Source organism: Mus musculus, chromosome 11, assembly GCF_000001635.26.
Source record: "Mus musculus strain C57BL/6J chromosome 11, GRCm38.p6 C57BL/6J".
In the NCBI taxonomy this organism is placed as follows: domain Eukaryota; kingdom Metazoa; phylum Chordata; class Mammalia; order Rodentia; family Muridae; genus Mus; species Mus musculus.
In genome coordinates this window covers 74,642,064-74,648,256 of record NC_000077.6, presented here as the reverse complement: position 1 = coordinate 74,648,256, position 6,193 = coordinate 74,642,064, and positions in this window count along the sequence as shown.

Here is a 6,193-nt window from a genome sequence, read left to right as displayed (position 1 = left end):
CCTAGAGCACATGTGATGATGAGAACTGAAGCCAAAAGAAGAAGGAACCCTCCATTGAAGGGAGAGGGAGGAGAGAAATGTATGTGTCAGAAAGATCCTCTTGACTGTTATGTGAGGGCAAAGGAGAACTGAGCAGGACTAAGGAGAAGTGATTTCAGGCTATTGCACAAGGAAGTTGGAAGAATGACCAAGACCTTATTGCTGGGTGCACATAGAAATCAGGCAGCAGGAACCTGGCTCAGTGTTTCCATCCGTCATCCCAGCACTCAGAAGGCAAGGAGAGAATATAAAGGGTTTAAGGTTAGCCTGGGCTTCCTGGCTAGACCCAGTCTCAAGAAAACACACAACAAACAAACAGACAAACAAACAAACAAACAAAAGGCAGGCAAGCAAGGTGTGTGTGGACCTGACATCGAAGTGGACTGGAAGTCAGTCCCTAGGAACCCGTACCTGTCTCTTGTAGTGAACTTGAGCAAATCACTATCATCTTGCTGAATCTCAGGTGTTTTGCTGTGTGTAGATACATGTTTGTGTGTTCTTGCCTTTACTACATTTTTATTGTGTGTGTGTGTGTGTGTGTGTGTGTGTGTGTGTGTGTGTGTGTGAGTGAGTGCATGTCCTTCACCTCACCTTATTTCTTAAAGTAAGGTCTCTCTCACACTCTCACTGAACTTGGAGCTCAGCAGTTAGCTAAGCTGGCTGGCTAGCTAACAAATCTGAGGAATTCTCCAGTTTCCATCTTGGGTGCTGGAATTGTAGGGGACTATCCTTATGCCTGGCTTTGTACTTTACTAACTGAGCCCTGTGCTTTTGTTTTTACTTTTAATTATATGTATGTATATATGGCATGTACGCACATGTGTATATGAGTGAGTGAGTGAGTGAGTGAGTGAGTGAGTATGTGTGTGTGTGTGTGTGTGTGTGTGTGTGTGTGTGTGCAGTTGCTGACCTGGAAAGCTCCAAGCAATGTCCTGTGCAAGGCTGCAAGACTGTCTGAGTGTTCAGGGCACACCTTGAGTGCTTCTGGGTGGAGACTATTCTTTGGTTGCTTGTTTGAGAAAGGGGTCTTATTCTATAGTTTAGGCTGGCTTGGAATTCACGACATAAATTACAGGGATGCACCATCACAGCCAACTTTACTTAAAAATTTGCACAGATAATAAATTCACATTGTTCCAAATCCGACAAGTAAAAAGGACATAGAGTGTCAGGAATCCTGCTCAGCAGGTAGCCTGACCCCCCCCCCCGCCCCCCCCCCCCCCGCCTGCTCCTGGACTGAGCAGCTAGCAGAGTGGCAGAAGTCTGTAATCCCAGAGGCAGGGGGATCAGAAATTCAACTACATAGTGTGTTAGAGACCAGCCTGAGAACTTTTCTAAAAATAAATAAATAAGAAATAAGCACCACACAGTCAGGCATGGTGGTGAACACCTGAAACCCCAGCACTTGAGAGGTAAAGGCAAGAGAATCAAGAGGGGAAATTTTTGTCTGTCTTCTTTCGTCTGTCTCCTTCCTTCCTCTTTTTCTTTCTTTCTTTCTTTTCTTTTCTTTTTTTTTTTTTTTAAGATTTTTTTTTTTAGTATGCGAGTGCCCTGCCACTCTGTCTCTCCAGACACACCAGTAGAGGACATTGGGTCCCATTACAGATGGTTGTGAGCCACCTTATGTTTGCTGGGAATTGAACTCAGGACCTCTGGAAGAACAGTCAGTGCTCTTAACCACTGAGCCATCTCGCCAGCTTCTCCTACCCTCCTTCCCTCCCTCCCTTGTTCATGCCCATCCAAACAGCCCAACTTACTATTTTTTTTGTTCTGGTTTGGTTTGGTTTGGGTTTTTTTGTTTTGTTTTGTTTTTTGTTTGTTTTGTTTTGTTTTGTTTTTGTTTTTGTTTTTTGAGACAGGGTTTCTCTGTGTAGCCTTGGCTGTCCTGGAACTCACTTCGTAGACCAGGCTGGCCTCAAACTCTGAGATCCTCCTGCCTCTGCCTCCCAAGTGCTGGGATTAAAGGGATGAGGTACTACCACCCCAACCAAGTTACCAATTCTTATACCTTACTAGAGATATAGCATATAAAGTATTTATGCATAAATGTGCATGTATATTTTCTTTTTTCTATATTCTATTCTCTTTCTTAATTTTAAGAGTTTGTTTTATATTATTTTATATTTTTATTTGTTTGGGATTTTCAAGACAGGGTCTCTCTGTGTAGCCTTGGCAGTCCTGGAACTAACTCTGTAGACCAAACTGACTTTGAACTCACAGAGATCGATCCACCTGCCTGTGTCTCTGGAGTGCTGGGATTAAAGGTGTACTCCACCACTACCGGGCTACTTAGAGTATTTATTTACTTATTGCTTTTTATGTGTTTGGGTATTTTGCCTGGGCTGGTCTTATAAACAGTTGTGAACCACCATAGGGGGCAAGAAACCCAGTCCTCTGCAAGACAGCCAGTGCAATCAGGCCTGGTGGCATATGCCTTTGCTCCCAGGACTAGGCAGACAGAGACATATGGATCTCTGAAGGCATCCAAAGCTACATGCCGAGACCTTGTCTCAAAACAGGGGCAGCTAGTACCCTTAACTGCTGAACCATCTTTTCCACACCCCAACTTTTTTTTATTAGATAAACATATGTCATTATCTCTACTCTGATTTTTTTTAAAAAAGATACATTTATTTATTATTGTGGGGCACTAGTGGATGTTAGAGAACAAATTATAGGCGTGTGTTCTCTCCTTCCACCATACAGATCCGGGAGGTCAAATTCAGGTCATCAGGCTTGGTGGCAAACACTTTACCCACTGAGCCAGCTTGCCAGCCCCACCCTGATTTTTTTTTAATCTAGCAATAATATGAAGATTGCTACATATCAGTTTGCAAAGAGATTTCTTGACCCATTTTATGCTAAGTAATAGCCCAGTGTGGAGTTTATATTACAGTTCTTTTAACCAACCTCTGAGGAGTACTTGGTTCATTCCCAGGACATTCTAGAATTTTGAAGAACTGTAACTATACAATACAACTGTGGTTGGAAGCCCACATTCATAACACCAAGAGTCAGAACTCACCATATAGAAAGTTTGAGGCCAGCCTGGACTATCTCAAACTAGTAACAATAATAATAGTGATAACTTTGGGACCAAAGGCATAAGCTGAAACTGGCTTGGCCAAACTGGCATGACTCCTGAGAGAAGAAAACAGGGGATTTAGTTTTTTTAACTATTTGTTTTGTAATTTATTTATTTTATGTGTGTGCGTATTTTACCTGTATGTATGTCCTTTCTGTATATCACATGCTTGCAGGAGCCAGAGGAGATTAGAATTGCTGTCTGATTCTCTGGAACTGAAGTTACAGATGGTTTTGAGCCATCATGTTGGTGCTGGAAATCCAACCTGGGTCCTATAAAAAAAGCCTTTGAACTGTTTCTCTAGTCCTAAACCAGGGGATTCCATAGCATACTTGTACAGACACACCCCACCTTGGAGACAGGATCTTGTGGTACAGCACAGGATAGCCTCTGAGTATCCCCAGCATCTTCCCCGAGTCTGATGCAAGTTAGGTGCTTAACATGTTGTTGGCAAAGTGGATGGACCAGGTGTAGGGAATGCCAAGCAGTTCTTCTGGGGCTCTACAAGACTCCCAGAGGGGAGGGAGTTCTGCTGTTGGCTCAGAGTGCCACCTTTGATCTCCGCCACTGTTTATAATACCTGGCTTTCCTTGCAGCTATTTCCTCTGTGTGTTGTAGCGTTATTGGCCTTTGACCAGAGCTTTGGATCATTTTCATAATGCCTGATTGAGGCCCACCAGCCTGAGTCCACACAGACTTCCAACAGAAATTCCCTTCCTAACCCCAGTGTTCAGGTGTGCACACCTGAGATCCTAGCACTTGGGACGTGGAGGTAGGAGATCAGGTCAAGATAGACCAGCCTTGGCTACAAGAGATGCTGTTTCAGAAATAGAAGGAAAGAGGAGGAGGAACAGGAGGAAGAAGAGGAGGGAGAGGAGGAGGGAGAGGAGGAGGAACAGGAGGAAGAAGAGGAGGAAGAGGAAGAAGAGGAGGAGGGGAAGGAGGAGGGGAAGGAGGAGGAGGAAGCAGTGGCAGCAGCCCTTCCCCTAGCCTTCTCATGGCCAGCGTCTGTAGGGCCTACTGGTCAGCAGCCTAGGATCCACCACATGTCCTTGCTTGTCCTTTTCAGTCCTAATGTACCACTCCATTCTTTAGGTTGCCTTAAGGATGCCTGGGCTCCTCAGTTTCCCTGTTTTGGGGGCCCACACAAAGATGCTGTAAAAATACAGATGGAAGCACTCGGGAGGCAGAGGCAGGTGGATTTCTAAGTTCGAGGCCAGCCTGGTCTACAACGTGAGTTCCAGGACAGCCAGGGCTATACAGAGAAACCATGTCTCGAAGGAAAAAAAAAAAAAAGAAAAGAAATACACATGGAGGTTTATCTAGGCTACAGCCTGGCCCACATAATTAGTCTTCTCAAAGCCTCCTAATTATTGTTATGATGGATGCATCTACTCAGCTGGTCCCACCCACTTCCCCCCTTCTTTCCCAGTGGAGTTCCCCAGGCAGCTAGAGAGGTGAGGTTAGACCCCAGAGTCCCTGGACTGCAGGATGAGCCTCCTAAACTCTGGTTCTGAACTTGGGGATCAAGAAGAAAAGATGAAGAACTGCCAGGAAACTGGGATGTTGGTAGGGAAAAGTCCTGGGCCTCAGTTTTCCCATCTGTAAAATGAGGTTACATTTTATAGAATGATATCTGAACATTATCTGATGTTGACTTTTCACATCTCTACCTCACACCAAGGCTCTGAACTGGATTTAACCAAGCAGCCCTGGCACGTGGTAGTACCAGGTGTCAACCCAAAGCCAGCCCCCTTCTCCCCCTTTTCTCTTTCTGATTTTCTCAAACTCTACCTGATGCCCAGTCTTGGGCAGGTGTTTATCATGAGTTGAATCTTCTCTTCCTTAGACCACACCCTTCCAAGAGATTAGGTACCAGGAATAAACAGAGGCCTGGGCTTCACAGTGACACCCAGCCACAAGACAAAAACAAAACAAATAGAAAACAAACAAATCCACCACCAAATAAATGCTAATGAAAAATTAATAAAAATAAAAATTTTAAATTAAAATGGCCTGAGACTATAGCTCAATAGTAGAGCACCTATGCCAGGCTCTAGATTCAATCCCCAGTTCCACAAAAGATAAAGAAGAGGAAGAGGAGAAAGAAACACAAATCAATCTTGATTACATAAAAGCAAATGTGAGCTGGGGATGGTGGGTTATACCTTTAATCCCAGCACTGGGGAGTTAGGGGCTGCCAGATCTCTGTGAGTTCAAAGCCAGCCTGGACTACATAGTGCGTTCTAAGGCTATGTAGAGAGGGAGAGGCCTTACTGTGTAGGGGAATTCAGAGACCTGTGAATCTGTGGATACAGACTTTGTTATCAGCTATTTCCTCATTCCACCTTTTAAAAAGTATTTGTACTATTTATCTTTATTCATGTGTGTGACTGTGTGTGTGTATGCTGTGCTTGCAGAGGCCAGAAAAAGGTGTCAGAGCCTCTGGAGCTGGAGTTACCAGAGACATGGATGCTGGAACTCAAATTCAGGTCCTCTGGAAGAGCAGTACTTGACTTGAACTGCTGAGCCATCTCTCTAGCTCCCCAACCCCCTTTTAAAGGCAGGACCTTGTGTATAGTAGAGGGTTTTAAACTCACTGTGCACTGAAAGACGAGCTTCAACTTGTGATCATTTGCTTTACCTCCTGGATACTAAGCCTATTGGCATGTACCACCATGTCCAGTTTACACAGTGCTGGGGCTTTGTGCTTGCTAGGCAAGCAACCGACAAGCTGAGCCATATCCCCAATCTACATGCTCATTTTTCTGGATACCTTACCCCTTGTGGTGGCAAATGACACACTATACCTCCAAGTTCACGGACGAACATTTTAGCTGCGCAGGAGTTTGCCAACAGTCCTATGTGCTTCACTGCTACAGCCTTAGTGCCTAAGATGGAATGTTGAATATACAGCTTCAACAAAAGTCCCATGATTGACTCATTGTCTTGGAGTGACTCCTGTGGCCATCTTCAACCCATTGAATGCAACCTACCTTACTTTTGCCACATGATGGGATCAGCCCCTTTCCCTTCCCGTTCCCCAGATAGACTGAAATGGCTCCAATT